This window comes from Oryx dammah, unplaced genomic scaffold (assembly GCF_014754425.2).
Source record: "Oryx dammah isolate SB20612 unplaced genomic scaffold, SCBI_Odam_1.1 HiC_scaffold_13, whole genome shotgun sequence".
Lineage (NCBI taxonomy): Eukaryota > Metazoa > Chordata > Mammalia > Artiodactyla > Bovidae > Oryx > Oryx dammah.
Genome location: NW_024070197.1, coordinates 874,566 through 883,626, shown reverse-complemented (window position 1 = coordinate 883,626; position 9,061 = coordinate 874,566). Strand labels below are relative to the sequence as shown.

General features: G+C 46.3%; 1 protein-coding gene across 2 annotated transcripts in view; it reads left to right on the top strand.

The window, feature by feature from the left end:
- Positions 1-5,472: 5,472 nt before the first annotated feature.
- Positions 5,473-9,061, top strand: part of ZNF134 (zinc finger protein 134) — a 9,609-nt gene continuing 6,020 nt past the window's right edge. For both annotated transcript variants that reach the window (XM_040251810.1, XM_040251811.1), the window contains exon 1: positions 5,473-5,734. The gene's annotated coding sequence lies outside the window, so the exon portion shown is untranslated. The remainder of the gene's footprint in view (positions 5,735-9,061) is intronic.

Genomic DNA, 9,061 nt, shown 5'->3' with positions numbered 1-9,061 from the left:
CCAAAGAAAGGCAATGCCAAAGAATGCTCAAACTACCGCACAATTGCACCCATCTCACATGCTAGTAAAGTAACGCTCAAAATTCTGCAGGCCAGGCTTCAGCAATATGTGAACCGTAAACTCCCTGATGTTCAAGCTGGTTTCAGAAAAGGCAGAGGAACCAGAGATCAAATTGCCAACATCCGGATCATGGAAAAAGCAAGGGAGTTCCAGAAAAACATCTACTTCTGCTTTATTGATTATGCCAAAGCCTTTGACTGTGTGGATCACAAGAAAATGTGGAAAATTCTGAAAGAGATGGGAATACCAGATCACCTGACCTGCCTCTTGAGAAATCTGTATGCAGGTCAGGAAGCAACAGTTAGAACTGGACATGGAACAACAGACTGGTTCCAAATAGGAAAAGGAGTATGTCAAGGCTGTATATTGTCACCCTGCTTATTTCACTTATATGCAGAGTACATCATGAGAAACGCTGGACTGGAAGAAACACAAGCTGGAATCAAGATTGCCAGGAGAAATATCAATAACCTCAGATATGCAGATGACACCACCCTTATGGCAGAAAGTGAAGAGGAACTGAAAAGCCTCTTGATGAAAGTGAAAGAGGAAAGCGAAAAAGTTGGCCTAAAGCTCAACATTTAGAAAACGAAGATCATGGCATCCGGTCCCATCACTTCATGGGAAATAGATGGGGAAACAGTGGAAACAGTGTCAGACTTTATTTTGGAGGGCTCCAAAATCACTGCAGATGGTGACTGCAGCCATGACATTAAAACACGCTTACTCCTTGGAAGAAAAGTTATGACCAACCTAGATAGCACATTCAAAAGCAGAGACATTACTTTGCCGACTAAGGTCCATCTAGTCAAGGCTATGGTTTTTCCAATGGTCATGTATGGATGTGAGAGTTGGACTGTGAAGAAGGCTGAGCGCCGAAGAATTGATGCTTTTGAACTGTGGTGTTGGAGAAGACTCTTGAGAGTCCCTTGGACTGCAAGGAGATCCAACTAGTCCATTCTGAAGGAGATCAGCCCTGGGATTTCTTTGGAAGGAACGATGCTAAAGCTGAAACTGCAGTACTTTGGCCACCTCATTTGAAGAGTTGACTCATTGGAAAAGACTCTGATGCTGGGAGGGGTTGGGGGCCGGAGGAGAAGGGTACGACGGAGGATGAGATGGCTGGATGGCATCACGGATTCAATGAACGTGACTCTGAGTGAACTCCGGGAGATGGTGATGGACAGGGAGGCCTGGCATGCTTTGATTCATGGGTTCGGAAAGAGTCGGACATGACTGAGCAACTGAACTGAACTGAACTGAAGAGATTTTCAAATGGTGTTTGGATCCATGAGAGGTCTTGGGTAGAACTGGATACTGTTTTGTTTTGCCCTGTTCTCTGGCATGAGTCCAAGGAGATGACTGTGGTGTGGGACCAGGAGTTGGCAGTGGCTGCAAAGACGCAGCTGTGGGGTCTGGAGCTGTGAGAGAGATACATGTGGAGGTAGGAAGCATGAATCGATGGCTCTTGGGCCCTGGTGTAGGATATATAAGGGTAATGTGTGTTGTGAGGCATGATATGGAAGATCCCATGGGAACTGCCTGGCAGGAATGGATGTTTAGTTGCTCAGTCATGTCTGACTCTTTGCAACCCCATGGTCTGTAGCCTGCCAGGCTCCTCTGTCCATGGAATTTTCCAAGCAAGAATATTGGAGAGGGTTACCATTTCCCTCTCTAGGGAATCTTCCCGACCCAGGGATCAAATCTGGGTCTCCTGCATTGTCAGGGGATTCTTTGCCGGCTGAGCCACCAGGGAAGCCCTGGCAGGAACGGATTGTGTCCTGCAATTCTGTCCCTGAGCATCTCTCTGATGGCATCTCTTTGCCTCCCTGTGTGTAGTTGTTGAGGGCGGGGCACAATGAGTGGAACCACGAGTGGAGAGCAGTACCGGTGGCTTCAGGTTCTGGTATCTCAGCTGAAGTGGAAAGCCCAAGCGAAACCTGGGTGTGTGGTAGATGTGTGCAGGATGGATTGTGGATCGTCAGAGAGAGGGCCGGTGGTTTCCTCTGTCCCCATCATGACAGGGCAATGTGACTCTGGAGGACGTGGCTGTGTATTTTCCTGGGAGGAATGGAGCCGCCTTAATGAGGCTCAGAGGAGCCAGTACCATGACGTGATGCTGCAGGTCTTTGCACTTATATCCTCACTGGGTAAGGCCTGCACAATCACCCACTGTGACCTGGGCTAGATTTTGCCTTTCTGCTTTTCCTTAGGGGCTGCTCTGTCCTTCCTGCATCCAAACCATGGGGGTTACTTTTTTCCCTAGTTCCTTGGGTAGATACTATTGTTGCCAGGGCTGAGTTGTTTGCTCTACCCTTTTCTCTCCTTGGACTGTCAATACCTGCTCTCCCGAAGCCTAGTAGGAAGCTGAATGGATCCCATCTTGCTTGTCCTTTCCGTGGTTGGATCACTTTGCAGACCCATGATTGCTTGGTTTGGCTCCCTTCTTCTCACAGTTCTTTCATACTTGCCTGTGCTGAGAATTGCCATCACTGAGGTGGGCACTACTTAGGTGCTCAATGAGCTATTTTCCTGATACCCTCACCTGAGGTTCTTTTGTAACATTTAGTTTTCTTTTCTGTGATCGGTCATGTGATAAGTTTCTCTGGGCTGGTACTGGCCATTTACCTGTCTTACCTTTCCCTCAGGACTTTAGCTTTCTAGGTTCCATGTAGTTGCTCAGCATGGGTTGCAGGGGAGACCTGGATGTCTCTCAGAATGGATGTCAGTCCTACCATGGCAAGATGGAATGCAGGGGCCTGGGCTAGGTGGGATGAGAACATGACATCAGAGTTCACATCTTACCAGGAACCTGTTTAGTGTTTTGGAGCCATTGCTGGGAACCACACCTCGTTTGCATCTTTTCCCTCGTTCTTTATACTTGGCCAACTTGTCATTTTAACTCTGACTTTTAGTTCCTGGCTTCACCCAACTTTTCTGCCCTCACCTGTTACCCCTTCCTCTTTACGGCTGCCTCTGCAGATAGACAGACATCTGTCTTCTCTGAGCATGCTGTGGTGACAGATACACCATGAGGATCTGTCTGGTGGCAAAGGTGAGATGACTTCTGCCATAACCTGGCAGGGACTTAATTATGGCAAGGGTCCTGAGCAGGTAAAATAGGAAACACGGCTCCTGAAGGTTCCTCACATACCTGCAGCCCATGGCAGATGGCTCCTCACAGAGGCTCTCTAGTGCTATCACACGGAGCAGAGAGCACATTCCTTCAAGGTCAAAGGCCATTACCTCATGTACATTTTGTCATGCAGAAAGCTTGTTTTTTTCCCCCACATAAGTAGAGTTCCCAAAACTTAAGGTCTGAATTGAGATTTTGGTGTTCAGTCAGAGCAGATCGTTAACTGAAGGCTTTCTCATGTTGGCTGTACTCGAGGCCTTCATCTAGTGTGAAGTTTATGGTGCTGAATGAGGTTGTAGTTTTGGCTAAATGATTTTCCACGTTCAACTGCACTGATAAGGTTTTTCTCTAGTGTGAATTCTCTGATGTAGAGTGAGTCTGAATCTTTTTCTAAAGGATTTCCCACATTCCATGCACTCATAAGGCCTTGCTCCTGCATGAACTCTTTGGTGTTGAATGAGGCTGGAGCTTTGGTTAAAAGATTTCTCACATTCGGAGAAGTGGAAGAAAGTCACATAATTTTTTGGTCTCCCAGCTAAAATAAAAGCTATGTTTATACTGTAGCCTATTGTGTGCAATAGCACTATAATCCAAAAAAAAAAAAAAAAGGACTACTCTATTTAAAGTATTGGTGTACTTTTTATTTAAAAGATACTTTGTTTAAAACAAAAAAAAAAGCTAACCATCATCTGAGCCTTCAGTGATAAGTTGCTCTTATCCCTAACACAGCTGAAACTCACAAAAACCACTTAAGGCTTCCATCTGTAAGTGTTTTTGAATAAAGGAAATATGAGTGGAGTGTGACTGGACTCAGAGTGACATTTACCTGGATCATCAAAAAAGCAAGAGAGTTCCAGAAAAACATCTATTTCTGCTTTATCGACTATGCCAACGCATTTGACCGTGTGGATCACAATAAACTGTGGAAAATTCTGAAAGAGATGGGAATACCAGACCACCTGACCTGCCTCTTGAGAAATCTGTATGCAGGTCAGAAAGCAACAGTTAGAACTGGACATGGAACAACAGACTGGTTCCAAATAGGAAAAGGAGTATGTCAAGGCTGTATATTGTCACCCTGCTTATTTCACTTATATGCAGAGTACATCATGAGAAACGCTGGACTGGAAGAAACACAAGCTGGAATCAAGATTGCCAGGAGAAATATCAATAACCTCAGATATGCAGATGACACCACCCTTATGGCAGAAAGTGAAGAGGAACTCAAAAGCCTCTTGATGAAAGTGAAAGAGGAAAGCGAAAAAGTTGGCTTAAAGCTCAGTATTCAGAAAACGAAGATCATGGCATCCGTTCCCATCACTTCATGGTAAGTAGATGGGGAAACAATGGAAACAGTGTCAGACTTTATTTTTTGGGGCTCCAGAATCACAGCAGATGGTGATTACAGTGAAATTAAAAGACTACTCCTTGGAAGAAAAGTTATGACCAACCTCGATAACATATTGAAAAGCAGAGACATTACTTTGCCGACTAAGTTCCGTCTAGTCAAGGCTATGGTTTTTCCTGTGGTCATGTATGGATGTGAGAGTTGGACTGTGAAGAAAGCTGAGCGCCGGAGAATGGATACTTTTGAACTGTGGTGTTGGAGAAGACTCTTGAGAGTCCCTTGGACTGCGAGGAGATCCAACCAGTCCATTCTGAAGGAGATCAGTCCTGGGTTTTCACTGGAAGGAATGATGCTAAAGCTGAAACTCCAGGACTTTGGCCACCTCATGTGAAGAGTTGACTCATTGAAAAAGACTGATGCTGGGAACGATTGGGGGCAGGAGGAGAAGGGGAAGACAGATGATGAGCTGGTTGGATGGCATCACCAACTGGATGGACATGAGTTTGAGTGAACTTCGGGAGTTGGTGATGGACAGGGAGGCCTGGCATGCTGCGATTCATGGGGTCGCAAAGAGTTGCACATGACTGAGCGACTGAACTGAACTGAACTTAGGTCTTAGAGCTTTGGGGAATATCTGAGAGGACATTTCTAAACGTTTCTTCCATCCCTACAGATGGTAGGTATCCCTACATGGTAGCTGTGTGCGGGCTTCTTAAGAGTGAAGCGCTGCCCCATCCTCGGAGCCGCGATGCCCCAGCGCCCCTTGTGATAACAATGGGCGTTAACCAAGGCCGCATGGGCGTCTGCGAAACGCGGCAACGGTTGTCTCAGCGGAAACTACATTAACCAGAAGCCTCTGCGCCACAGAGCGGCGTCACTGCTAAGGTGTTTCTGTACGTGCCAGGTCGTCTGGGAGGGACTTCCGGCATCTTTCTCGCGGCGGACATCTTATCGGTCCTTGGTCGACCTGTCTGCGTAGAACCTCGGGATCTGTGGTCTAGTTCAGAGGTGACAGAAAGCGAGAAGGCGCGGGAGGAGACCCTATTCTCGCTACAAAGAGGCTGGGCGGTGGCAGCTCTCGCGAGGATTCTGCCACAATGCCAATGGGCAGCGGTGCGCAGTTCCGACGTGAGATCCCTCCAGACTCTGTGGTCGTGACTGATGGCGGCGGCAGCAGTGGACCCGCTTAGGTGGGTGCTGCGTTCCCCGGGTCTTGGCGCGTCGCGACCCCCACCCCAGAATCGTACGAGCCGGAATGAGTGGTGTTTATCGAGGTCTTTGTGGTCTAGGGTCCGGGGCGCTTGTGGCTGGAGCCACCATTTCTGACGGCTTTTTTGTTGGGGCGTGGAAGAGTGCTACCCGCGCAGGGACTAGCGGGAGCAAAGGCTTAGGACTGCGACTGAGCCGGGAGCTTTCGGGAAACGTGGGTGTTCACAACCTCGGGGAGCAGAGGCGGTGAGCAGTAGTCGTTCCTGGAATGGCAGGGTGAGGCGAGTACAAGTACAACGTCCTCCGCCATGCAGGGATTTGATCTGATCAGTAATTTTTTAAGTATGCCAAAACTTAGGAGAAGACAAACTAGGGTGGGGTGGAGGTGATGAGGAGGGAGGCAGGCACATCAGTAAGGAGACTATAAACTCCAGGAATGTTGTGGGGGCTGTTCTAGAACAGTGACAGGAAGGGTTGGGAGTGGATAAGTCATTAAATTCTGGAGAGATTTTAAAGATGGAACTAAGATATTTCTGCTACGTCAAATATGACTAAGTGAAAAAAAGAGTGGGAAGGACTACCCAAGTTTTGTTTTGTTTTTCTCCTGAACATCTGAAAGAATCAAAGCGGGTCGATTGGAACAGGGAGCACCTTCCGTGGGGGGAGATCAGAACATGGCAGGGACATGGACAAGATAAATCCATAGTGTCTCACAGTGGAGGCGCCATAGGGGCATCTGGTTAACCTGGTCCAGAGTTATGCAGAGCAAGCTAGGCTGGAGCCCTCTGAGGAATGAGGCCTCAGGTCAAAGCCTGGCGATGAGATTTAGGGGGGAATGTTAAGGATATTACTTTATGTCGTTCCTGAGGTGAGAGATTAGAGTACAGGGAAGAAGAGGGGTGCATCCCTGAGATTTCCTCCAGAAAGGAGAAATCTTGAAACGGGTTCTGGCTGGTGTCAGCGGAAGGAGAGGGCCATAGCGTGTTAGGACCTGACCTGAGTTGGAGAGCAAGGTGTGAGGTGCTATAAACTTGCCACCCTGTGGACTCAGCATGCCCCTCCGTGGCACAGAGGAGGAGTCAGCCACACTAGTGGATCAGCCTCACCCTATTCCAGGGCACTGTTACAGAAGTTCCCCTGCTCCTCAGGTGAGAAGAGGTGAAGAGCCAACAGCATGCTCACCTACAGAGAGATGTACACCCCACAGATTGGTTTGGTGAGAGGACCTAGTGTATACTTGGCAAGTATACATAAGTAGACAGTTATAAATTAAAGACTTTAAAAACTCAGAACCTATTACTTCATTTGCACTGAAAATTTGCAAAACTGTTAAGCCTATGCAGTAAAAGTTAATTCCAAGGTTGATGTCTACTAAATTGATGTGTATTAACACATCTAATAGAGTTTTGTCAAGAAAATGCGCTGGTCGTAGCAAACACTCTCTTCAAACAACCCAAGAGAAGACTCTACACATGGACATCACCAGATGGTCAACACCGAAATCAGATTGATTATATTCTTTGCAGCCAAAGATGGAGAAGCTCTATACAGTCAACAAAAACAAGACCAGGAGCTGACTGTGGCTCAGATCATGAACTCCTTATTACCGAATTCAAACTTAAATTGAAGAAAGTAGAGAAAACCACTAGACCATTCAGGTATGACCTAAATCAAATCCCTTAGGATTATACAGTGGAAATGAGAAATAGATTTAAGGGCCTAGATCTGAGAGATAGAGTGCCTGATGAACTATGGAATGAGGTTCATGACATTGTACAGGAGACATGGATCAAGACCATCTCCATGGAAAAGAAATGCAAAAAAAAGCAAATGGCTGTCTGGGGAGGCCTTACAAATAGCTGTGAAAAGAAGAGCGAAAAGCAAAGGAGAAAAGGAAGGATATAAGCATCTGAATGCAGAGTTCTAAAGAATAGCAAGAAGAGATAAGAAAGCCTTCTTCAGCGATCAATGCAAAGAAATAGAGGAAAACAACAGAATGGGAAAGACTAGAGATCTCTTCAAGAAAATGAGAGATACCAAGGGAACATTTCATGCAAAGATGGGCTCGATAAAGGACAGAAATGGTATGGACGTAACAGAAGCAGAAGATATTAAGAAGAGGTGGCAAGAATACACAGAAGAACTGTACAAAAAAGATCTTCATAACCCAGATAATCACGATGGTGTGATCACTCATCTAGAGCCAGACATCCTGGAATGTGAAGTCAAGTGGGCCTTAGAAAGCATCACAACGAACAAAGCTAGTGGAGGTGATGGCATTCCAGTTGAGCTATTTCAAATCCTGAAAGATGATGCTGTGAAAGTGCTGCACTCAATATGCCAGCAAATGTGGAAAACTCAGCCGTGGCCACAGGACTGGAAAAGGTCAGTTTTCATTCCAATCCCAAAGAATGCTCAAACTACCACACAATTGCACTCATCTCACATGCTAGTAAAGTAATGCTCAAAATTCTCCAAGCCAGGCTTCAGCAGTACGTGAACCGTGAACTTCCTGATGTTCAAGCTGGTTTTAGAAAAGGCAGAGGAACCAGAGACCAAATTGCCAACATCTGCTGGATCATGGAAAAAGCAAGAGAGTTCCAGAAAAACATCTATTTCTGCTTTATTGACTATGCCAAAGCCTTTGACTGTGTGGATCACAAGAAACTGTGGAAGATTCTGAGAGAGATGGGAATACCAGACCGCCTGACCTGGCTCTTGAGAAATGTGTATGGAGGTCAGGAAGCAACAGTTAGAACTGGACATGGAACAACAGACTGGTTCCAAATAGGAAAAGGAGTACGTCAAGGCTGCATATTGTCACCCTGCTTGTTTAACTTCTATGCAGAGTACATCATGAGAAACGCTGGACTGGAAGAAACCCAGCTGGAATCAAGATTGCTGGGAGAAACATCAGTCACCTCAGATATGCAGATGACACCACCCTTATGGCAGAAAGTAAAGAGGAACTCAAAAGCCTCTTGAGGAAAGTGAAAGAGGAGAGTGAAAAAGTTGGCTTAAAGCTCAACATTCAGAAAACGAAGATCATGGCATCTGGTCCCATCACTTCATGGGAAATAGATGGAGAAACAGTGGAAACAGTGTCAGACTTTATTTTTTGGGGGCTCCAAAATCACTGCAGATGGTGACTGCAGCCATGACATTAAAGGACGCTTACTCCTTGGAAGAAAAGTTATGACCAACCTAGATAGCACATTCAAAAGCAGAGACATTACTTTGCCGACTAAGGTCTGTGTAATCAAGGCTATGGTTTTTCCATTAGTCATGTATGGATGTGAGAGTTGGAC